Raw genomic sequence first — 25,207 nt, 5'->3', positions numbered from 1 at the left:
AGCTAGCTAAAGATAAGCCTGTGAGGGAGCCAGTCAGTAGCATTCTTCCATGATTTCTACTTCAAGTTCCTGCTTTAATTCTTGCCCTGACTTCTTACACTTTTGGGCTATGACCTAGAAGTAAAAGCATTGTTTTTTTTTGTTTGTTTGTTTGTTTTTGTTTTTTTTTAAGTTGGCCAGAGTGTTTCGTCACAGCAATAGAAACCAAATCAGAAGACAATGCAATTAAATAAACAGTGACACTGAGTTCTTCATTTCCTTGTTTCTGTTCTCTTACCTGTGCTTTTAGCTAATGCCATGCAACACCAACAAATAATAGGACTAGTTGCTGCATTATTCTGCCTATTTCATACAAGAATCATAAGGCAAAACTGACTATAGCTTACATTTCTATAGCTTAAGACTGTGTCAGAGAAACCAAAAGAAGGTAGTGAAACAGTAGGCATTAGTATTTAAAAATCTGCAATGCTATTGTCAAGACCTTAAATAAAATTTATCTGCCTGAAAAACATGCCTTCACCAAGACAAGTCTGTAGCAAAATGGTATGGTTAATAAAATTAGGGACGTTTCTTCAAACTGATTATTGGCCATTAAGAAAGTAAGGCATAGCTCACCTGTTTACACTTGGCAAATTTACACAGATCCATATTTTAAAAAAAAAAACGTTGTGACTATTAATGCAGAATACTTTAAAATATCTATAAAAAAAACTTACCCAAATTATACATGTAGTCAAAACTATAGTTAGCATATTAGTCCTCTTTAAGTTGCTATAATGATATATATGAGGCAAGCACTCTTTATAAAGAAAAGAGATTTGCACTAGTTGCTTTTTGTTGCTGTAATAAAAAACCACAGCCTAAAGCAATTTAGACAATAGAAAAGTTTATTTTGGTTTCAGATTTCAAAAAAGGAGCCCATAATAGCAGGGAAGCCATGACAGCTTTACTGGAGCAGGAAGCTGAAGAGATCAAATCTTCAACTGTAACAATGGAGATGAGGGAAGTCTATAAACTACTCACAAGTCCAGCTCTAGTAATGTACTTCCACCAGCAACGCACTGAATCCTAAATGTTTCATAACCTCCCCCAATATGGCTACCAACAGTGGGTTAAATGTTCAAGTACATGAGCCTATGGGGGACATTTCTCATTCAAACTACAAGTTTATTCAGCTCACAATTTTACAGAGTGAACATCCAAAGTCATACTTCTGGTTCTAGCAGTTCTGGTCTTTGCAAGGGCCCATAACAGATGCTCAGAACATTTATAGAAATAAGGATCTCAATCTCAAAAATAGAAAACTAGAAGCCTGCCCTCCTATAATCCCTTCGTAGACCACATTTCCACCCCAGAAAACAGGCTTCTGACAAATGAATTCTTGATGAATTCAAGCTATATTCAAGGTGTATCAAGAAAAGTCTTCTAATAAGATCCTCATTTTAACTATCGTTTTCTATGGGTATACTGAACACATAGAAGCAAAATAACAGTAGCTACCAGTTCACAATACTCACAGTATGGTGGCTATGGTGTTTTATATGCATATATTTATTGATCATTGTGAAGTTGGGCTTGTTATCTCCCTCATTTTATAGACAAAGAGACCAAGGATTAGGTGTTCCATTAGTGTTGGGTTATTAAGATCAACAATATTAATTAGCAGCCTTCACACTTCCACTGTGTTAATTTCTGCCAATCTTTAAAAGGCTCATCAAATTTTTATGAAATTTTTCATATAATAGCTCTATATATTATATGATTAATATACCTGAATAGAGTTTAAAGCTTAATATTGCCACCAAAATGAATCTTGAAGATGGCCAGGCCTCTATAGGAAGTGGCATCATCAAGGATGTATGTAACCAATAGAAATTAACCAGGTCAAAATGGCATTTGGAAAGGAAGACCTGCATGGTAAGGTTGGAAAAGCTGGCCGTTTGATTGCACTGACCTTCACGAAACTAAGTCATTCCTCATCAAAACAAACAAACAAACAAGCAAACAACCCTATGACGCCAAGAAAGCAGGTTTTGTTTGCCAGTATCAAAGAGAGTGTGAACTATTGCTGTCTTCTGCTATTTTCTTTTTTTACTTTCAGCAGTGAAATGTGTTGAACGTAGAGAATGGCACAGTGAGTTAAAGAAGAACATTAGCATCACAGAGTCACCAGTCTGATCACACGAGTTCACCTCAGAGACTTTAGCCATTTTGTTTAGAAATAAGAAGGCTGTGGAGAAAATTTAACCTTCATTTTCTACCAAGTACTCTACCCCATCTCTTTTCCCTCCATATCTCTTTCTAAATGTGGCCTGTGTTCTTCATAGCAATGGGTTCATACAGTTTCTATAGCACTTATAGTGCTGTCTATTGGTCTATATTCACAAAATGTATATGAATCATATATGATATGTCCTTTTGAAGCTTGGTTTTTGACTCAGTTTTCTCTTTATAATATTCATTTTTATTAGTTCCTTGAACTTCATACTATGTGTTTTGACTGTATTCAATTCTGCCCCATTTGTCCCCCCAAGTTTTCTCAGATCTACCCTTTTGTCTTCTTGTTGGTTTATTTTTTTGTTTGAGACAAGGTCTAACTATTCAGCTCAGGCTATCCTGGAACTTGCTAGGTAGACCAATCTGTTCTAGAATTCACAAAGATTTGCCTGCCTTTGTCACTGGAGAGCTGGGAATAAAGGTGTGTGCCCTTCTCCTGGCTTTCATTATTAAAAACAAAATACACAAAGCATACAATTTTCCAGTCTAACTACCTTTAAGTACACAGTTCACACCCTGGCTTCTTTTCAGATTGTAAGAATCCTTTGTTTGTTTAAGTCAAAGCTCAGTAACATTAAGTGCACTCTGCTTATTATATAACCCTGATCGTGTGGTGGCCCCGGCACATCCCCACTTTCCTAGGTGTTACTTATTCCTCCCAGACTTTATACTGACCGTCTCTATGCCTCACGTCACTTGTCTATCCCCAGGGGAACTGAGTCATGCAGCACTTGTCCTTTCATAATTGGCTGGTTTTCCTGAAGATGTCTTCCAGTTAAGTTTCCCCACCCTTTCTTTAGAGACTAGTTCTCAACAGGTAGCCCAGGTTGACTTATAATTTTCCCTAGAGCTGAGCCTGGCTGGTCTCAGACACAACATCTTCTTACCTCAACCCACTAAGTATTGGAATTCCATGTGTGCATCATCATTCTTGATTTTTGTTCCCTTTTAAGGTCAAAAAATATTTCACTGTGCATAATTTTTTATTTCCTTGTCCATGCCTCTGTCCACTATCCCTTGAGTAACGCTCACGCTCACCAGCTGTGCGCAGTGAAGCCATGGAAGTGGCTATACAAACATCTGTTTAAGGCCCAGCTGTCAGGCATTTGGGGAATATTGCTATAATATGGTAAGTCTATATTTGACTTTGGTAGGACCTGACATACTATTTGCCAGACTCCTCCCATTTTGCAAATTCATTCTTTGCACGTCGTTACCTAACTCTTAGGATTTATTTTTGAGATTTTAGCTATGGTAAAACAAGGCAAATCTAATTCCTCCATTTTACCCTCCATATGATACTTATTTTCATGAGTAAATCATATTATCCATCCTGGGAAAGTAGCATTTACGAAGGTAGAGATAGTGGCGCAATCCAGCAACTGAGAGATAGAGGCAAAAGAATGACTTCAAGATCAACCTCACATACACAGTGAGAGGGTAGAGATCCTCCCCTCTGCCATACACACACACACAAAATCTGTTATTCCTGTCTTGATTCTTTGACAGCCAATACCACACTGAGTATTTCCACAGAGCTCCCTGCTCACAGATTGGAGAGTTTCCCTGGGGTATGGTCAAAGAGGTGGGGTGTCTTGAGTTCTGCGGATGTCATACTTTACTGTCCATTGTCAAGTTCGTCTTCAAAGGGATGTCCCCACAATTATACTTCCACAAGCATAGTGGAAGAGGGAGTTCCTGCTTCTCGGTACTCATGGCAAATTGTTTTTTTGTTTTTTTCATTTTTTTTATTAGATATTTTATTTACACTTCAGATGGCATCCCCTATCCCCATCCCCCCCCACCCCCTTAGGAAACCCCTATCCCATGCCCCCTTTTCCTTTTTGCATTTATACATTTTTTTTAAAAAATGTTAATCATAGGCTTTATAAGTTTGGAATTGTTCGATCAGAGGTGTAACCCACTGACCGACCTAGATATAACAACTATCTTTGACTGGTGGAGATACATGAATATCTGCCTCCCTGTCTCTCCTCTCTTTCTCTCTTTCATCACCTAGCTTCTCCTCTCCTTCTTCTTGTCCTCTTCTTACTCCTTTTCTTCCTCTCAGTACTCCTCCTACCTTAGCTCCTCCTACACATCACCCTTCCTGTTAAAATGAAACTTTTCTCTCAAAATACAATTAGAGCATAATTATGCCAATGTGTACCAGTGAGGTACAAGATAGTCCTAATACCCAATTCATCCTTTTGTTGACTAACCAGCTCCTCTGTCATCTATTCTAACTAAAACATTTAGTTCTGAACCTGGCTTTAGGATGAATGTCAGCTGATGACCATCCACTCAAATCTTTTCTCTTAAGGTCAATAGCTATATGTTTTCAACCCCATCAGAAATCCAGAATGACTGAGTTAACTATAATTGTGGGAAGCACAAATTGTAGTTTCTAAAACTTAGCCAATTTATAGAGATCTCTGAACACCTGGACACTCGCTCTACTTCAAAACGTTGGAGCATCTGTTCTTCTGCCTTCTGGCCCAGGATCTTCTGACAAACCTTAGACAGTGCTGCAGAATTATTAAGGTCTGATTACTCTGTCTAGGCAGATATAATCAGTCGACTATTCTGCAAGTGTGTCCTTTTCTGGACAGTAATTTGTCTGTAGAAGGAAAGTGGCAATTCTTGCCTAGTGGCTGTCTCACCACAACTGGAGTAACTCCAAGGATGCTCAATTTCTTCTTAGAATTCAATATAGGAAGCTGTCCGGAGCAGACAGGTCTCTAATGAAAATGAACATTAATACTGAAATATTTGTCATGTCAATTCTAAGGATTTCTGATGTTTTGACAACCAGCTATCCATGTAAGGTAATCTGGACTGTTGCCTGTTAACTCCACTCAGCTATTTCTAAATAAGACATAGAGAACACCCTTACAATAAACTCCAAGTCATGAATTTGCTATAGTCCCTTAACTCACAGGCTGACCATCTCAAATCAGTTAAAAAAAGTTAAAGAAGGACTGGGTCTAAGCTTTGTATTCCTAAATGTGTTATACTGGTACAATGCCTATGAGAGTAACAATATTTGTCTCACTCTTATATCACTAAGAAGCTCATGCCAATGAAAACCTTAAAATTTGTAAACAAAGTAAATTGGTGCCATTTAAGAATTTATATCTTCATCTTGATATTAATTATACAGATTTCTACTAATAGGTTATGGCTATGCAATAAACCCTAGCTAATCCTCTCTATTCCGACAAAACCACTACTTTTCCCTAGAGAGACAGCCCAACATTTACCACCTTAGTCCCCGAGCCCAGGGAATAGGGGCTCTGACTCTTCATTAGCTTCTTCAAGCTGATTATGGGCGTTGAGATATTAGAAGAAGAGTGGGGGGAGAGCAAATTGACAATCCTCTGATGCTGTGTCTTCGCTGCCTCCAGATGGAATTCCCGGACCTCAGAGGTTTGAGCAGATCTGCCCAGCTTGCTTGTTGAGTAGATACACCAAGGCTGATCATTCTGCAATATAGAATTCTCAAAACAAATTTTAGTATCAAGATAGTTTTTTTTAAAGAGGGTTGACATTTTATTAAGAATGTTGGTTCTAACCGCTTTTCTATTTTTTCCCCTCTTTTATTGGATATAATATTTACATTTCAAATTTTATCCCCTTACCATATTTCCCCCACCACCCAGGAACCCCTTATCCCATTCCCCCTCCTCCTGCTTTTATGAAGGTGTTTACCCACCTACCCCCAGCCCCCCTCCCCACCCTCAGATTCCCCCCCCCCCAGTGCTCAGCCTTCAGGGTACCAATGACCTTGTCTCCCACCTATGCCCAACAAGGCCATCCTCCCATACATATACAGCTGGAGTCATGTGTCTCTCCTTATGTGCTCCTAGGCTGGTGGTTTACACCCTGGGGAGCCCTGGTTGGTTGGTATTGTTACTCTCCTCACGGGGCCACCAGCCCTTAAGGTTCCTTCAATTTACTCTCTAACTCCTCCATTGGGAACCTTTGATCAGATTAATGGATAGCTGTGGGTATCTGTCTCTGGATATGTCCCACTCTGGGGGACCTCTAAGGAGACAGCCTTATCAGGCTGCTGTCAGCTTTCCCATCCTGACATCCCTATCATCGTCTATTTTTGGTGACTGCCCATGGAATGAATACCCAGATGGAATGGTCTCCCTACAACCCCCCCCCCCTTCAGAATTTGTCCCACACTTTGTCTCCATATTTTCTCCCTTGGGTATTTAGTTACTTCTTCTAAGAAAGACCTAGGCATCCTCACTTGTTCTTTCTTCTTCATGAGCTTCATGTTGTCTGGTAGTTGAATCTTTGTTGTTTCAAATTTTTGGGCTAATCTCCGCTTATCAGTGAGTAAATACCGTGTGTTCTTTTGTGATTAGGTTACCTCACTCAGGATGATATTTTCTAGTTCCATCCATTTACCTAAGAATTTCTCAAATTCATTATTTTTAATAGCTGAGTAATATTCCATTGTGTAAATGTACCACATTTTTTGTATCCATTCCTCTGTTGAAGGGCATCTGGGTTCTTTCCAGCTTCTGGCTATTATAAATAAGGCTGCGATGAACATAGTGGAGCATATGTCTTTGTTATTTGTTGGAGCATTTTCTGGGTATATGCCCAGAAGTGGTATAGCTGGGTCCTCAGGTAGTGCTATGTCCATTTTTCTGAGGAACCGCCAGACTGACTTCCAAAGTGGTTGTACCAGCTTGCAACCCCACCAACAATGCAGGAGTGTTCCTCTTTCTTCACATCCTCGCCAGCATCTACTATCACCTGAATTTTTGATCTTAGCCATTCTGACTGGTGTGAGGTGGTATCTCAGTGTTGTTTTGATTTGCATTTCCCTGATGACTAAGGATGTTGAGCATTTCTTAAGGTGCTTCTCAGCCATTCGAGTTTCCTCAGTTGAGAATTCTTTGTTTAGCTCTGTACCCCATTTTTTAATGGGGTTATTTTGTTGTTTGGCATCTAATTTCTTGAGTTCTTTGTAAATACTCCATATTAGCCCCTTATCGGATGTAGGCTTGGTAATGATCTTTACCCAATCTGTTGGTTGCCCTTTTGTCTTGTTGATAGTGTCCTTTGCCTTACAGAAGCTTTGCAATTTGATGAGGTCCCATTTGTTGATTCTTGATCTTAGAGCATAAGCCATTGGTGTTCTGTTCAGGAACTTTTCCCCTGTGCCTAGGTATTCGAGGGTCTTCCCCAACTTCTCTTCTATTAGTTTCAGTGTATCTGGCTTTATGTGAAGGTCCTTTATCCACTTGGAGTTGAGCTTTGTGCAAGGGGATACGAATGGATTAATTTGCATTCTTCTACATGTTGACCTCCAGTTGAGCCAGCACCACTTGTTGAAAATGCTGTCCTTTCTCCACTGGATGGATTTAGCTCCCTTGTCAAAGATCAAGTGACCATAGGTGTGCGGGTTCATTTCTGGGTCTTCAATTCTATTCCATTGATCATCCTGTCTGTCTCTGTACCAATACCATGCAGTTTTTATCACTACTGCTCTGTAGTACAGTTTGAGGTCAGGGATGGTGATTCCCCCAGAGGTTCTTTTATTGTTGAGAATAGTTCTCGCTATCCTAGGTTTTTTGTTATTCCAAATGAATTTGTAAATTGCTCTTTCTATCTCTATGAAGAATTGATTTGGAATTTTGATGGGTATTGCATTGAATCTGTAGATTGCTTTTGGCAGGATAGCCATTTTTACTATGATAATCCTGCCAATCCAGGAGCATGGGAGATCTTTCCATCTTCTGAGATCTTCTTCAATTTCTTTCTTCAGAGACTTGAAGTTCTTGTCATACAGATCTTTCACTTGCTTTGTTAGATTCACTCCAAGATAATTTATTTTATTTGTGGCTATTGTGAAGGGTGTCATTTCCCTAATTTCTTTCTCTGCCTGTTTATCCTTTGAATAGAGGAAGGCTACTGATTTGTTTGAGTTGATTTTATATCCAGCCACATTGCTAAAGTTGTTTATCAGGTTTAGGAGTTCTCTGGTGGAAGTTTTAGGGTCACTTAAGTATACTATCATATCATCTGAAAATAGTGAAATTTTGACTTCTTCCTTTCCTATCTGTATCCCTTTGACTTCCTTTTGTTGTCTAATTGCTCTAGCTAAGACTTCCAGTACTATATTGAATATGTAAGGTGAGAGTGGGCAGCCTTGCCTAGTCCCTGATCTTAGTGGGATTGCTTCAAGTTTCTCTCCATTTAGTTTAATGTTGGCTACTGGCTTGCTGTATATTGCTTTTACTATGTTTAGATATGGGCCTTGAATTCCTGATTTTTCCAAGACTTTTAACATGAAGGGATGTTGAATTTTGTCAAATGCTTTCTCAGCGTCTAGTGAGATGACCATGTGGTTTTTCTCTTTGAGTTTATTTATGTAGTGGATTACATTGATGGATTTCTGAATATTGAACCATCCCTGCATTCCTGGGATAAAGCCTACTTGATCTTGATGGATAATTGTTTTGATGTGTTGTTGGATTCGGTTTTTGAGAATTTTATTGAGTGTTTTTGCATCAATATTCATAAGAGAGATTGGTCTGTAGTTCTCTTTCTTTGTTGGGTCTTTCTGTGGTTTAGGTATGAGTGTAATGGTAGCTTCATAGAATGTATTGGGTAGTGTTCCTTCTGTTTCTATTCAATGGAATAGCTTGAAGAGGATTGGTATTAGGTCTTCCTTGAAGGTCTGAAAGAATTCTGCACTGAAACCATCTGGCCCCGGACATTTTTTGGTAGGAAGATTTTTAATGACTGTGTCTATTTCTTTAGGTGTTATGGGACTGTTTAGATGGTTTATCTGCTCCTCGTTTAACTTTGGTACCTGGTATCTATCTAGAAAATTGTCCATTTCCTCCAGATTTTCTAATTTTGTTGAGTATAGGCCTTTGTAGTAAGATCTGATAATTTTTTTAATTTCCTCTGTTTCTGTTGTTATGTCTCCCTTTTCAGTTCTGATTTTATTAATTTGAATGCTGTCTCTGTGCCCTTTGGTTAGTCTGGCTAAGGGTTTGTCTATCTTGTTGATTTTCTCAAAGAACCAGCTCCTGGTTTTGTTGATATTTTGTATAGTTCTTTTTGTTTCGACTTGGCTGATTTCAGCCCTGAGTTTGATTATTTCCTGCCGTCTACTCCTCTTGGGTATACTAGCTTCTTTTTGTTCTAATGCTTTCAGGTTTGCTGTCAAGTTGTTAATGTATGCTCTTTCCACTTTCTTTTTGTGAGCACTTAGAGCTATGATTTTTCCTCTTAGTACTGCTTTCAATGAGTCCCACATGTTTTGGTATGATGTGTCCTCATTTTCATTTAAATCTAAAAAGTCTTTAATTTCTTTCTTAATTTCTTCCTTGACCAAGTTATCATTGAGTAGAGCATTGTTCAGTTGCCAAGTGTATGTGGGCTTTCTGTTGTTTTTGACCATGTCAAAGACAATCTTAATCCATGGTGGTCTGTTAAGGTACTAGGGATTATTTCAATCTTTTTGTATCTGTTGAGGCCTGTTTTGTGACCAATTATATGGTCTATTTTCGAGAAGGTACCATGAGGTGCTGAGAAGAAGGTATATTCTTTTTTTTTTACTCTGAGGTAGTGTCTGTCCTTTCCACATGTTCTATAGATGTCAGTTAAGTCCAATTGGTTCATAACTTCTGTTAGTTTCATTGTGTCTCGATTTAGTTTCTGTTTCCATGATCTGTCCATAGCTGAGAGTAGGGTGTTGAAATCTCCCACTATTATTGTGTAGGGTGCAATGTATGCTTTAAGTTTTAGTAAAGTGTCTTTTATGTATGTGGGTGCCCTTACATTTGGGGCATAGATGTTGAGAATTGCAAGTTCCTCTTGGTACATTTTTCCTTTGATGAATATGAAGTGTCCTTCTTTATCTTTTTTGATTACTTCTGGTTGAAAACTGATTTTATTTGATATTAGAATCGCTACTCCAGCTTGTTTCTTGGGACCATTTGCTTGGAAGATTGTTTTCCAGCCTTTTACTCTGAGGTAGTGTCTGTCCTTTCCACAGAGGTGCGTTTCCTGAATGCAGCAAAATGTTGGGTCCTGTTTATGTATCCAGTCTGATAATCTATGTCTTTTTACTGGAGAATTGAGTCCATTGATATTAAGAGATATTAAGGAAAATGAGTGTTTTTTCCTGTTATTTTTGTTATTGGCAGTGGAGATATGTTTGTGTAGCTACCTTCTTTTACAGTTTTTGGAAGATTACTTTCCTGCTTTTTCTAGGTTGTAGTTTCCCTCCTTGTGTTGGAGTTTTCCACCAATTATCTTTTGAAGTGCTGGGTTTGTGTTGAGATACTGTGTAAATTTGGATTTGTCATGGAATATTTTGGTTTCTCCATCAATAATGATTGACAGTTTTGCTGGGTATAGTAGTCTGGGCTGACATTTATGTTCTTTTAGGGTCTGTATGATATCAGTCCAGGATCTTCTGGCTTTTATGGTCTCTGGTGAGAAGTCTGGTGTAAGTCTTATAGGTCTGCCTTTATATGTTACTTTGCCTTTTTCCCTTACTGCTTTTAGTATTTTCTCTTTGTTTTGTACATTTGATGTTTTGACTATTATGTGGCAGGAAGTATTTCTTTTCTGGTCTAAACTATTTGGAGTTCTGTAGGCTTCTTGTATATTTATGGACAGCTCTTTCTTTAGGTTAGAGAAGTTTTCCTCTATAATTTTGTTGAGGATATTTACTAGTCCTTTAAGTTGGGAGTCTTCCCCCTCATCTATTCCTATTATCCTTAGGTTTAGCCTTCTCATTGTGTCTTGGATTTCTTGTATATTTTGGGTTAGTAGCTTTTTGTATTTTGCATTTTCTTTGACAGTTGTGTCAATGTTTTCCATGGTATCTTCTGTACATGAGATTCTCTCTTCCATCTCTTGTATTCTGTTGGTAATTCTTGTGTCTATGACTCCTGATCGTTTTTTTAAGTTTTCTATCTCCAGGGTATTTTCCCTTTGTGATTTCTTTATTGTTTCTACTTCCATTTTTAGATCCTGCATGGTTTTGTTTAATTCCTTCTCCCGTTTGGTTGCATTTTCTTGCAATTCCTTAAGGGATTTTTGTGTTTCCTCTCTAAGGGTTTCTATCTGTTCTTTGAGAGTGTTAATTATGTCTTTCTTAAAGTCCTCTATCATCATCATGAGAAGTGATTTTAATTCTGAATCCTGCTTTTCTGGTGTGATGGGGTGTTCAGGGCTTGCTATGATGGGGGAACTGGGTTCTGATGATGCCATGTAACTTTGGTTTCTGTTGCTTACATTCTTGCGCCTGCCTTTTGCCATCTGGTTAATTCTAGTGCTACCTGTACTTCTGTCTCTGATTGAAGCCTGTCTTTCCAGTTGTCTCACTTGTGTTTGGTCTTCTAGGGGTCCAGATGTCTCTGTGATTTTTTCCAGCTGCCCTGATTACGGTGGTATCTCTAGGATGCCTCAGGATATGGTGCCTCCAAGGTAGCAGTCCAGCTAGATGTCTGCTGTTCTGGGTGCAGTGTCTCCTCTTGGATATCTCAGGATATGTTGTCTGACACTCTGAGTTCAGTTGTTTCTCTGTGGCTCTGGGTTAAGCGGACCTTCCAGTATGTCTCAGGCAGTATCCGGGGTCCACACAACTGCAGACCTGGTAGAGGTCTGGTCCAGGCCTCAGACCCGGGTGATGGGCAGAAGGGGGTTTTAGCAGGCAGGGGCGAGCGGGGGGGGGGGGGGGGTATCTGCTGGATTCTGAGCACTCAGGGCACCCAGCTATGGGCTCAGGGTAGTATGTGGGTTTTCCTACCTAAAGATGGTTGTGGGATCTGTGGAGCCCCCAGAATGTGTCTGGTGGCGGTAACCGGGGTGCACTCACCCGCAGGCCTCAGACCGGAAGAGGAGCGAGCGGTGGAAGGGGAGTGCTAGCGCTGGCTATGGGTTCTATGGATCCCCCAGAATGTGTCTGGCCATATGGGGGTGCACTCACAGGCTGGCCGGGCAGAGGTCCAGCCCAGGCCTCAGACCGGAAGAGGGGCGAGCGGCGGAAGGGGAGTGCTAGCGCTGGCTATGGGTTCTATGGATCCCCCAGAATGTGTCTGGGGGTATCCGGGGTGCACTCACCCACAGGCCTCAGACCGGAAGAGGGGCCGGCAAATTGTTAATGTTGCAACTTTCACCGTATTTTTCCTTCTGTTACCTATTAGAAAAGGAAGGGATTCTGCTCCTGCCCAACACACAAGCCTGCAGGGCTTCTTGTTACCATTTCTTCCCTGGCCCACCTGTAGCCCACTGCTGGGCATTCTCCTCTCTTCTTGTAGATGATAGTTCCCTTTGGACTTCCACTATTCCACTGGAAACACTGTGCAGAGCAGCCAGCAATCTGCTTCTTTCCAGGTAAAGGAAAGTGAAACAGCACCTGAAACAGCACCTGAATACAGCTAACAGCTGTATTGATATGCAATGCTGTTGTCTTCGGTTAAAATCTGGGGTCAAGTCTGGAGGAATGAACTCTGTGAGCTGTAGAAAGGGAGTATCCTAACCAGAATACATCATCTTGTATACAGATCGGGGTTAGGACAAGAGTGAAGCAGAAAAAACAAGCCCCACATAAAGAAAACCCAAAGACTGAGTAATCAGAAAAGATAATATCTCAATGAAATATTTATTTCAAAAGTCAAAATGGTCTTTGCCCCATCTACTGTGAGAATGAAGACCATTCTCAGCAATCAGACTGTTGGCATTCCAGAAAATGTCGACATCATTCTGAAGGGGCGCACAGTCATTGTGAAGGGCCCCAGGGGAACTCTGCAGAAGGACTTCAATCACATCAATGTAGAGCTGAGTCTTCTTGGAAAGAAAAAGAAAAGGCTCCGGGTCAACAAATGGTGGGATAACAGAAAGGAACTGGCCACTGTCAGAACCATCTGCAGTCATGTTCAGAACATGATCAAGGGTGTTACACTGGGCTTCCGTTACAAGATGAGTCTGTGTATGCTCACTTTCCCATCAATGTCGTTATTCAGGAGAATGGGTCTTCAATTGAAATCCAAAATGTCTTAAGTGAAAAATACATCTGCAGGATTCGGATGAGGACAGGTGTTGCTTGTTCTGTTTCCCAAGCCCAGAAGGATGAAGTAATCCTTGAAGGAAATGATATCGAACTTGTTTCAAATTCAGCGACTCTGATTTAGCAAACTACAACAGTTAAAAACAAAGATATGAGAAATTTTTTGGATGGTATTTATGCATCTGAGAAGAGAACCGTGCAGCAGGCTGATGAGTGAGGCCTCAGATTCCTAGCTCCAGAAACAAGATCCTGATCACAAGTACAATTTGGGCTCTTTGAGGTTGATAAAGGACTTATATATTAAAAAAAAAAAAAAAAAAGTCAAATCTCTGAGTCAAGAATAAAATCATTACTGCTATCAAAACACTTTGATGATAGCCTCTTCAATTTTCTTTACAGAAGCAATATGGCTTTATAGATTATTTAATTTTGTTTGTGTGTGTATACGCACACACACACACACACTCGAATGGGCTTACAGGCACATGTGAGAGAAGTGTCCTTAGGGGTCAGAAGAGAGCATCAGATCTCTGGAGTTGCAGTTACCTGCAGTGTGAGCCTCTTCCCACCTAGGTGCTAAGAACTGAACTTGGGTTCTCTGCTAGAGCCACATTCCCTTGAGCAGTCTCTCAACTAAGGCACAGGGAAGATTTCCCCCAACAGTGCAAGATGAACGTGCATTATGAATTCCTTTGAATGTAAGAGAAACCTAAAAACAAAACAAAACAAAAAACTGGTTTTTAGGCAGTAAAAAGGCTACATTTGGCGATTGCCAACCAAAAATGTGTTTCTTATCTTTTATGTTGAGATTAATAGTGACAACCATTTCTTTATCAGTAAATCCAATGAATGACTCCTCACTACTCAGATTGTGACAAGAAGAAAGGATTTTGTAGAGGCAAAGAAAAAAAACAGCACATATCGTTGAAGAGCTGTATTAGTTGACATGCAGCATACTGCATGTTCTAACTACTATCTCAAAGTTCTGAAATCTAGAGACCTAAGTTCATAGTGTCCAAGGAACTGACTTTAGTGCTTGGGAAGCTGGGGTTCCCTCTCGGGGTTCTTAGACTCATTAATAAAAAAATTTTAAATGTACTCAAATGGAAACACAAGGACATTACTAGAGTTGAAGAGAGAAAAGCCCCTAGGCCAGCAACATGTAAACATTAGGCATTTCCTGGAGAAAGAGGATGAAGAAAATAGGAAGAAGAGAAGACTAAGGGCCTGCTCTGTAAGTGGGAAGAAACATGGCCAGTAAGCAGCACAAGGCACTGACGGAGGCTTTACACGAAGAATAAGAAAGCTTGAAATGTTGGGGAAGCCCGAAACATGGGGGTTAGAGGAGGATCATGCTGGAAAAGAGATAGAACGGGTAGAAAAACGTAAACTTTTCTGAATAATTCAGAAAGGTAGACAGGCTTACAACACTTACTTGCCTGCATCCAATAAGCTTCTACATTATGGGTAGGGATTCTGGGAAGGGAAAGTACAGCATCTCATGAAAGGACTAATTACTCTGCCCATCTCTTCAGTACCATTTAAGGTAAGCTCACCTTTATGGCCATGTTCCCTGGGCCAAGTGTCTTAGGGTTTTACTGCTGTGAACAGACACAATGACCAAGGCAACTCTTATAAGGACAACATTTAATTGGGGCTGGCTTACAGGTTCAGAGGTTCAGTTCATTATCATCAAGGCAGGAACATGGCAGCATCCAGGCAGGCATGATGCAGGAGGAGGAGCTGAGAGTTCTCTATCTGCATCTGAAGGCTGATAGTAGAATACTGGCTTCCAGGCAGTTAGGATGAGGGTCTTAAAGACCACACCCACAGTGACACACCTACTCCAGCAAGGCCACACCTACTCCAACAGGGCTACAACTTGTAATAGTGCCACTCCCTGGGCTGAGCACATATAAAACATAACGCCAAATGACTAATGAGCCCCAAATAGAATGTCAGGGTTCTACCTAGTACAAAGACTCTTTTGTTCTTGACCAGAAGCATTTTCTACTCTAACATCTTCCACTCTGGGAGAGTAACTCTAAAACCATTTGGGAAGCAGCTAAAAAGTCAGATGAGGCAGCAGGAGGAGCAGGTCCTACAAAGGATGTCCCAGGAAGACTTTGAGTGCCTCATCTAGAACTGTTATTAGCGTAATAAAACAAGAGCAATATTTGAATAGCTTCTCCAACCCTCCATATCTCACAGAACATTCTAATTCTTTTGCTTTGCCTGGGGTGAGGGCGGGGTGGGGGCAGGGTGGGGTTAAGGTGGAGTAGGAGTCAGGACATCTTTTTATTCCTGTTGTACCCCACTTGGAAAGTGAGCTTCTGAGCATCAGAGGCAGTGACAAAATGTGTTGGGTGGCCTGTACATTTATAAATGTTCTGGGTGACGCCTAAGAAGATTCTGCGAATCTCCAGTAAGAGCCACAGTGAGCTTTCTTATGAATATGCCTCAGAAACCCAAGTGTGGCAGCCCCTGTGTCCCTCTGTTTACACCCATAAAGGCCTCGGAAGCCAAGTTTATGGGGGGTTTGAATTTAGACTTTTTGTGTAGGGGGAGGGCTGACTGGTTGCTGTTTCTAAGTGCTGCTATTTCTGCTGCATTCAGTGTCTGGCATCTTAACAAGTGTGAATATGCCTTACCAGGCAGGCTTCACATCCTTCCTAATGTCAGCAGTTGGGAGATCTGGATTCTTAGAAGAAGGAAAAAAAAAAAAAAAAAAAAGCTATTTTCTTATTACCATTCCTCTTATTGCTTAAAAAGAACTGGAGTAGTGTTCCCAACTTGTCTCACCTGCTTGTTACTCTGGAATTGGTTAAAGGAAGCATATTGTGGAAAGCATTGTAATTGGTAAATAGATGTTAAAAAAAAAATTGGGGTGGGGGAGGCATGACATTAAACATGCTTTTGCTTCAGCAAACCTCGAGGCAATGTCTTTTCAATGTCTTTCTTTAGAAAAACATCTTACACGCCATGTGTGTCTTTTTAGAGGAGGTTGGGGGTGGGGTAGAAAAAAAAAACGAGCTTTTATTTTAAAAGCAAACAATGTAGGGACAGCACGTTTGCCATGAATATTAACAAGCAGATCCGTGCTGTTTTCCGCCTGCCTGAGGACAGAGCACCACAAGAATCTCACTTGAAGCACTGCTACACAAAAGTAGATGGCCAAAGAAAGCTCCTGAGGGCTACGGGTGGGTGTGGAAGCCTTCTTTTCTGCTTCCAGCAATTTTGCTCTCCTGTGGGACACCTCTCTGCTGCTTGAAGTAACCAGTGTTTGAAGATTTCTAGATAGGTGTTTTGTCTTGTATACAGATATCTAAAAAGGTCCAGTGTTTCCTTCATTTAAAAAAAAAAAAAATCTCAGAGTTAGGCATGGCAGCCCATGCTTTTAATCCCAGCACACTGGGGGCAGAGGCAGATGGGTCTCTAAGTCTGACGACAACATGATCTTCAGAGTGAATTCCAGGACAGCACAGAGAAACCCTGTTTAGATAGATAGATAGATAGATAGATAGATAGATAGATAGATAGATAGATAGAGTGTTAGCATTCTTTCTAGGCTCCACCCCACAGTTACCTGGCAACAGCCAGGTATGCCTGACTCACTATATAAGGGGCTATTTGCTCCCTCCTCATTCTCTAACTCTCACCCTCTTACCCTCTCTGTCCTTTCTCTCCCCATCCCCCTCCCACCTCTCATTCCATGTGTTCTTGGGTTGTCTCTAATCTCTTCTCTCTCTCTCTCTCTCTCTCTCTCTCTCTCTCTCTCTCTCTCTCTGCCTTTCTCCATCTGTACACCATTCTCAACTCCCCTTCTCATGCCCTAAATAAACTCTATTCTATACTATACCCATTGTGTCGCTGGTACCTCACAGACAAGGGATGGCTCAGCATGGGCCTGCAGAGGCACCCTCTTCCACCTCACCATACAGTGACTCTACCAAACATATCCTGGCTCTTTCATATTTATAAAATACAATAGATAGATAGATAGATAGATAGATAGATAGATAGATAGATAGACCTTAGAATTATTTTCTTAGCTGTTTAAACTATGGAAGTGAAAGCTCAAAGCATTTTACATGGTAAGGACCGTGTAAGACCACCAATAGAATTCACCCCACCAATGAGGAGTGGCACTGAACCCCACCACAGTCACTGCTCTATCAAACTCTGTTCAAATGTTAACACAAGCACTCCTGGCATGAAAACAACAAAGGGGCCTATTGGAAACGTGAGTTCTGGCTTCCTTATTTGAGGAAGAGACTTAGTGGTCTAAAGCAAATCTCAAAATAGCAGATGCAAGAGAGTGATTATGATAACTTTGTATAACTTTATGATCTCCTGAAAGGGAAATTCCAAATGCAATGTCACACATACACACACACACACACACACACACACAGAGAGAGAGAGAGAGAGAGAGAGAGAGAGAGAGAGAGAGAGAGAGAGAGAAGGGGGTGGGGGAGACAGAGCGATACAGTCTTGAAAATCATGCTTCTATCTGTAATTACAAAGCATTAGCAGTACTCCTGTCGGGAATTCTTGAAATGCAAGTTAAATACTGTACGGGAGTTAAAATATTATATTATTCCATCTGCGTGCATATCTCTATGGAGATAGTAGCTCATTTCTCCATCTCCAGGATTGTTGAGCATGCTGACACAGCTAGGTAAGGCAATTTAAAACTGTTCCAGGATTTGATTTTTTTCAGTGCGTGTAGCCCACAGCTGTATTCTGCATAGTGTGCCACACTGATATGACACCTTTTCCACAAGGTCTTTGGTAGAATACATCTGCTGAACAGCACAGAAACAAAATATGTGCCTTGACTCAAACCCGTGGTGGAGAGCTATCAAAGTGGAGGCTGCTCAAATCCATTTGCATAATATGCAGATGAAAATCTAATGAGAAAGGTATATTGACAGACGCTGCCTTGTTATCTGGCAGCGCTGCGCATAACAGCGTGTGGTACCTAGACATAATCTCCTGTAATGTTATTTTGCAATTTAAATGTTTTTTTTCTCTCCCTTTCTCCTAAAGAAGACACATGTCAATAAGTGCCAGGCATCAATAACTGACATTTGAAATAAGATACAGATAGAAGCTGCAACCTGAGTTGGGAGTTGATTTGGGTGCACAGGCCTGCAAACTGCTAGGCTGGCTGAGGAGGGAAGCGGGCGGCCCCAGTAGCTCCCCAACCCTCTGCTTTGCTTGCCTTCTGCTCCTTAAGCTCTGGTGCCAGTTCTGAGTAAATTTCAAGGAACATTACCGAGAACAAAATCGAAGGCCATCAATATTAATGATCTGAACCAGGAAGATAGCTTTTAGTGTGCAAATTAATTACCCTAATCACAGGGTTTTTTGTATCCATTTTAATGAAATAACTATTTATTTCATTGAATCCTATGCTTTTCTTTTGCAAATAAGGCGCATTTACATGATAAATACATGAAATTTAAAAGGATGACTAAATTAAATTGAGAAAAAAAAGACCTTTTAAAATACAATTTTCTTAGGAAAAACAGCTAGATTAATGGGTTGGTTAGCTGACTGGCATCTGTGATTAAATCTTTTTTAATGTACGTCAAATAGAATTTAATGGAGCTTGAGAGATGTCTACACAGTGAGCAACACTCAGGGGTTGGGGAAGATTCCAGTTGTCTCTCATGGTTTATTGGTGAGCTCCTGAGGCTTGGGTGTGGGCTTTGCCACACAGGTTCACATTTCTCATCTCTTCTTTGCTTGATGTTCTCTTTACCTTGCCCTTGACCTGGTTATCTCCTCACACAATGTGAATCAAGGCAATCACTTTTCAGAAGCATGAGCCAAAAGCTAAGCTACACCATCAGTGGAAATTATCAAGACTTTGTACCTCACAGATCATCAGTTAACTCCCATTTGGTTCAAACTCTCTTGGCCTAGATAGGAGGGGGAGTGCAAGCTTAATTCAGAAAATTTGTCAATGAATCTTTTACATCTATGGGTTCAGGAAGCTTTATGTATTGTGGGTAAGCTTTGATGAGTTTCACATTCTATGGAAGACAGATTTGAACCTCATTTGAGCTCTCTCTCTCCTTCCCTTCTTCCTTCCTTTCCTTCCCGCCTTTCTTCCTTCTTCCTCTCTCTCTCTCTCTCTCTCTCTCTCTCTCTCTCTCTCTCTCCCCCATCGCTCTGTCTGTCTGTCTGTCTGTTTCTCTGTCTCTGTCCCCCTCTGTCTCTCTGTCTTGGTCTCCATCTCTCTGTCTCTCTGTGTCACTCACTCACTCACTCACTCACTCACTCACTCACTCACTCACACAGTAACACAGCCAAAGAACAACAGAATATCTCCCTGCTCACTCCCCAGCCCCCAGCCCCATTGCACCTCTGGAGAGACCTCTCTTTGATTTGGATCATCAGTTGAAGCTGTGATGGCCCAGGCACCAAGAACAGGAGCCCTCTCCCTTGCCTCTCTGTAAAAATTTACATTTCAATGGCTGCCACCATTTTAAAGATAATTATAACCTTTTGGAATTAATAATTTTCTGTGGCTTCTCTAATACTTGAACAACATAAATATTAATTCTGCTGATGTAAAGAAAACATTTCCCCACCCCCAACCCCCAACTCCAGGTCTAAGAGAACACACAACAAAGGCTTCTGACTCAAATATTTTGGGGACAACTAGGGCTTGACTAAAGCAGGAGGTCTAACTAAGAGATATGCACATCCGGGTTCTAACTTGGCATTCAAAACGTATTTTTAATCAAATGATGGCAGGCTGGTCACAATGGTCAGGGGTAAAAGACACAGGAGCTATTTTCTAGGCTGATAATTTTTGAAAGCCAGAATTTTTGAGAGAGTAAATTGTCGTTTAGTTTTATCTGACTCCGAAAATCAACCTTTTAGAACTGGCAGACAGGGTACATGTTTCTTGGATCGGATCGTATTCTCAGAGTGGAGGAAGATCTCAAAAAAGATGAAGCTGTCTTGACGAACTCAATAGTCTTGAAAGGAGAAAAGGGAAATTGCCCGCAAAATCTATTGAGACTATAAAGAGGCTTATATTTCACTGTTACTTCAAACTTCCTTTCTGCTTATTATCATTCCAACACTTTATTTCCCACCAGCTGAGGCAGCTGGGAAAGACATCACTTCACACAAACAGATGTCGACTCACTTAAATTGCCTGACCACGATCCCGTGGACCATGATCTATTTTTTTTTTCAGCCCCACAAGTATTGAACATGTTGTAGGCATAGGAATGCAAGTCCCTTCCCCTCCCCCCCCCTCTTCTTTTTACATTCATTAGGTTGTTACAAGTACTCTCTTCAGGGCCTCATGCTTTCCCCCGGCTTGGCATAGAATTTACATTAGGCAAATACAACCAGTGGGACTTGTTTCTCATCGGAATACTTACATGAAAAGGGACATTGCTATAGTGCTGGTCAGATGCTACAAGCAGGTCATTCCTTGGCTCTCCTAGATAAAGTGCAGAGTGACAATAAGTGCCCTGAGATCTCTTCGTGGACAAGACCTTTATTTCTTAGTCACCAGAGCCAGAGGACTGGGGGATTGCTTGAAAGGGAATGAAACTGCTCATGAAATATGCATGACAGGCACATGGGCTGCCTGGGGAACTGTGTATTATGTATGGCCCTTCTGTAATTGTAAGGAAATGATATTCATTTAAGAGAATGTTTATCACAGTTAAAGGTTTGCCTAATGAAACAAAGGTCACGAGCCTGAAAACAGAAGGTTGGAGCCCATTTACTGTATCATTTCTCTCTGTGTTTGAAAGGACCTGGCCTTTATTTGCAACTACTTCTTCCCCCCCCCCCCCTTAACACCTGTGTGCTGTGTTTATGTAGCCTTACCGAGTTCCTGTCACTTCTATTTCAATGCCAAAAGGACTGTTGCTTTAAATAGTCTTCCAACATTATCCCACTCATCTGGGAAGCATCATATGGCATGCGGCAGTACAGTCTGGGGCTAGAGTGTTCAGCTGTTGACATTGGGTTAGTAGAAGAGTGAATGCAGCCTCATTTCTGTCTGGGGGAAATGGTACTTTTGGAATCAAAACGGAATTGTGCTTCTATTCTGAAATCAGTAATGGTGTGATCTGTCTGGGTTAGACCAGTTCCTGAGGGCAAATGCAAGGGCAACTGAGTTCAGCACTGAGGGCAAATGCAAGGGCAACTGAGTTCAGCACTGAGGGCAAATGCAAGGGCAACTGAGTTCAGCACTGTAGCTACATACCAGGACTCAGATGTCAAGAGGCCCCAGATTGGAACTAGAGCCCTAATCCTCACTGACTCTGTGACCCTGAGCCACTGACTACCCACCCAGCTTATGCATCTGAACTATTAATGGGGTCCATAAGTAGTTGTGACCTCAGAGGATAAATGAGTTAATATCTGAAAAAAAAAAAAGATTAGAATAGATCCTGGTCCACTGTAAGCACTACATGTTTGTTAAATCAAATGCAGTTTCCATGGTTGGCTTGTTCGGCTGTCTCCTCCCTTCAAATTGTCAGTGCATTTTGCACCCAATTAACTTCCTCTCAAGCCCGTGTTCATCTGTCTTAGTCCATTCAAACTGTTAGAAGAAAAGGACTATAGATAGACCTGGAGGCTTTTAGGCAGAAGTCTGTTGCTCATGGTCCTGGAGGCAGATATCTGACAGATCTGCAGCTCAAGCAGGTTGGGAGGGACTCTTTCCTGGTTGTATAACCAACTTTGTGTTGTGTCTCCACAGGGTAAAATGGGGAGGGACACTTTCCCTGGACTGTAAGAAGGGCCCTAATCCTATTGGTAGGAGTAGACCCTGTTTGGGATTTCAAAGAGTATCTCATAATATTGACCTTTGAGGAGTTAGGGTCTCAACAGTGTGAGTTCAGGAGACAGGAACTTTCAGATCACAACAGGATGGCTATGTCACACATGAACAGCTCCCAGCCATGGCTATCTGTGAACTCCCAACCTTAAAGCACCCTGGAACTTTTGCTGGCTGACAATTTACTGAGGGACTTTATAGAGGACTAGGAAGCATGGTGGGAGGTGTTTACTTATAAAATATCACTGGAGAAATCTCCAGGAGTCTTCATGGGCAGAAGCCAAATTAATAGTGACTCTCTAAATTGCTTGAATGTCATTTTGTTTTGCTCCAGGTTGTGAGGCAGAAAATAGCACATAAAATAAAGAAACCACCTTATGTGCAGAGCTTATATTAACTCTCGATTGTCTTACAGATTTCAAATCATACTCATTCATTATTTCCCTCTGTTCTCAGAACACTTGTGTGTGTGTGTGTGTTGTGGGAAGCAGGGGGGCATGAAATCTCCACACTCACTCCTATCCCCCAGCAACACTCAGTGACTTGTAAGCATCTGACTTGTCCATTCTGAAATGTGAAATCTTTGTATGCTGGTTAGTTTTTGGCAGCTTGGCACAAACTAGAGTAATGAGGGATGCAGAGCTGCAGTTGGGGGAATTGCCTCCCTCAGACTAAGTTATGGTCTTGTCTGGGGGCATTTTCTTGATTAATGATTGACGTGGGAGGGCCTAACACACTGCATGCTGGTTTCTGGGTAAGTAGTTTGAAGTTCTCCAAGAAAGCAGGCTCAGAAAACTGTGGGGAGCAGGCCAGGAAGCAGCAGGTCTCCATGGCTTCTGCCTCCAGGTTTCTGCCTTGAGTTCTTGCACTAACTTCTCTCATTGATGAACTGTGAACTGTAAGCCAAACCAACCCTTTTTCATCGGCATTATTATCATAACAACAGAAACCAAACTAGGATGCTTGGGACGACTGAGTTGTCTGAAGAAAATAAAAACTGGGAACCCAGAGAGAAATAGTTGGATTTTGTAAATAGTCCAAGGCTGGTTATGAAATAGAACTGTAAATCAAATCAATATTTAAAAAAAAAACAAATTTGGTTTTTTTTGGTTATTTTTTTTAACCAAGAAACAGTATAACACGGTGATGTATAGCAAAGAGATGGCGTGTGAAAGATGTCTCAGATCCTGTCTCTAGCCCTTGCCTGACTTTCTGTGCTTTCAGTTTCTCCTGCTCTACAGAGTTAGTAATATTGGCCATAATGTTCTGTGCATTTTGAACCAGAGGGTCCATGTGAATTCAGAGCAATGTCTGGACTAAAAGTCCTCCATTCCTGCAGGCCACTCTCCTGTTATGACTTTTAGAATGGAAGCCCACATTACAGAAAGTTTGGGGCATTGGTGTAACTCCCAACCATCTTTCTTGCTCATAGGACTTTTTCATATTCCTTGTTTTAACTTTCACATATTCATTGACACTCTGTCTTTTTAGACATAGAACTCAGGTCTCAGCTGAAACGTGGACTGTACTTCATAGCTCAGTTGTAAAGATTAGAATGCAGTGGTAGTTATGTCCAGTTGTGGAACCAAGGCTAGACCCTAGTAGACATCTCTACTCCTGCAATAGCCTCTTGGAACCAGTAGCTCTAGGAGAAATCAACAGTCACTTTCGGGGGACACTTAAGCAGCCTTGGAGAGGCCCCACAATTGAGTTACCCTAGAGGGACATACTTCAAGATCTTAGCCAGTTTGCAGGTTATTTTACTCTCAAGATTTTGAGCCTCTTGAGTAATGCCAGTGACACATGGGACAAGCCGAAGCCATGTTCACTGTTGTCCTATTAAGATTTCAAACTCAGGCACAATAATAAAATAACACATTGCTGCTAGAAGGTTCCAAGTTCTGGAATCAGTGGCATGCAAGAGTGGATAACCAATGTGGTACTCTTCAACCCAGATGTGGAAGTTCCAAGTGTCAAACAGGGACTTGTATGCACAGGGGCAAGAGGGACATAATTTTAGGGATATGTAAATTAACCTGGGCTAGGGTGTGAATTCACAAAACCCTGGTGTGCATTCAATTATATTCACATGTGGATCTTTTCTTTCATAGTTTAATGTAAAAACTCCATTTCCTATGTGTATTCTTACTTCTAAGATGCATCCCTATCAGCTTGAAGCTATTCTTGCTTTAAGCAATGAAATTCTCCATTCCTGGAACAAAACACAAGTCAAAGGCCAGACAAACAGTGGCTTTTCTATTTACATCTCAGCTCAGATGATCGTTCATAACACACCTCATACTAGAGTCTAGGCAAAGAAAGTAATCCCCCTGATGGAGGTTCTCATGTGGACATGAGTTTGGGGAGAAAAGCAGAGGCATTGTCAATACTCCCCTACTGATCTACAAGCATCCTTAGATTTTACCCATCAATGGGAGAGCATTCACGTGGTAGAGGGGGAGCAAGTGAACACTACAGCTGAGCTCTACTTTTAAAGTCCTGTGAGGTATTAGGGTGCACTGTGGGCAGTGGTGATGGTTGTCAGTATAGTACAAAGCAAGAGAGCATCTGAATGGATGGATGGATGAATGGATGGATGGATGGATGAATGAATGGATGGATAGATGGATGGATGATGGGTGGATGATGGGTGGCTGGACGAATACCCTCTTGCCTGTGTGAGGAAGTACAATGCTCAGAATTAACTCTCATCTCTTCTTCAGCTACTTACAAGTTGTAACTTGTAAGTTCATAAGTTGTAGATTTCGTTTGGTTGGTGAAAAGTCTTTAGTTTCCAGGAAAAGGAATGGGTCTATTTCTCAAAGTAGACTAAAGAATCAAGAATTCACCTGACATCCACCCCATGTTTTTAGTGCCTCCTTAACAACCAAATAACACAAAATGTGTGTGTTTCTTCTGTAACTCCCATGCAAGCAAGAGAAAACCAGACAGAGTTATTCATTGTTTGAGTTATATAGTACAGAGATTATGTCACACCATGATGAATGAATTTCAACTGCTTAACTTCATGGTGTGAAAATGGT

General features: G+C 41.1%; 1 pseudogene; it reads left to right on the top strand.

Annotated features, from left to right (window-relative positions):
* Nucleotides 1–12,932: 12,932 nt before the first annotated feature.
* On the top strand, nucleotides 12,933–13,611 carry LOC117720067 (large ribosomal subunit protein uL6 pseudogene; annotated as a pseudogene).
* Nucleotides 13,612–25,207: the final 11,596 nt, after the last annotated feature.

Source organism: Arvicanthis niloticus, chromosome 14 (genome assembly GCF_011762505.2).
Source record: "Arvicanthis niloticus isolate mArvNil1 chromosome 14, mArvNil1.pat.X, whole genome shotgun sequence".
In the NCBI taxonomy this organism is placed as follows: domain Eukaryota; kingdom Metazoa; phylum Chordata; class Mammalia; order Rodentia; family Muridae; genus Arvicanthis; species Arvicanthis niloticus.
This window is presented reverse-complemented; position numbering and strand designations above follow the sequence as displayed.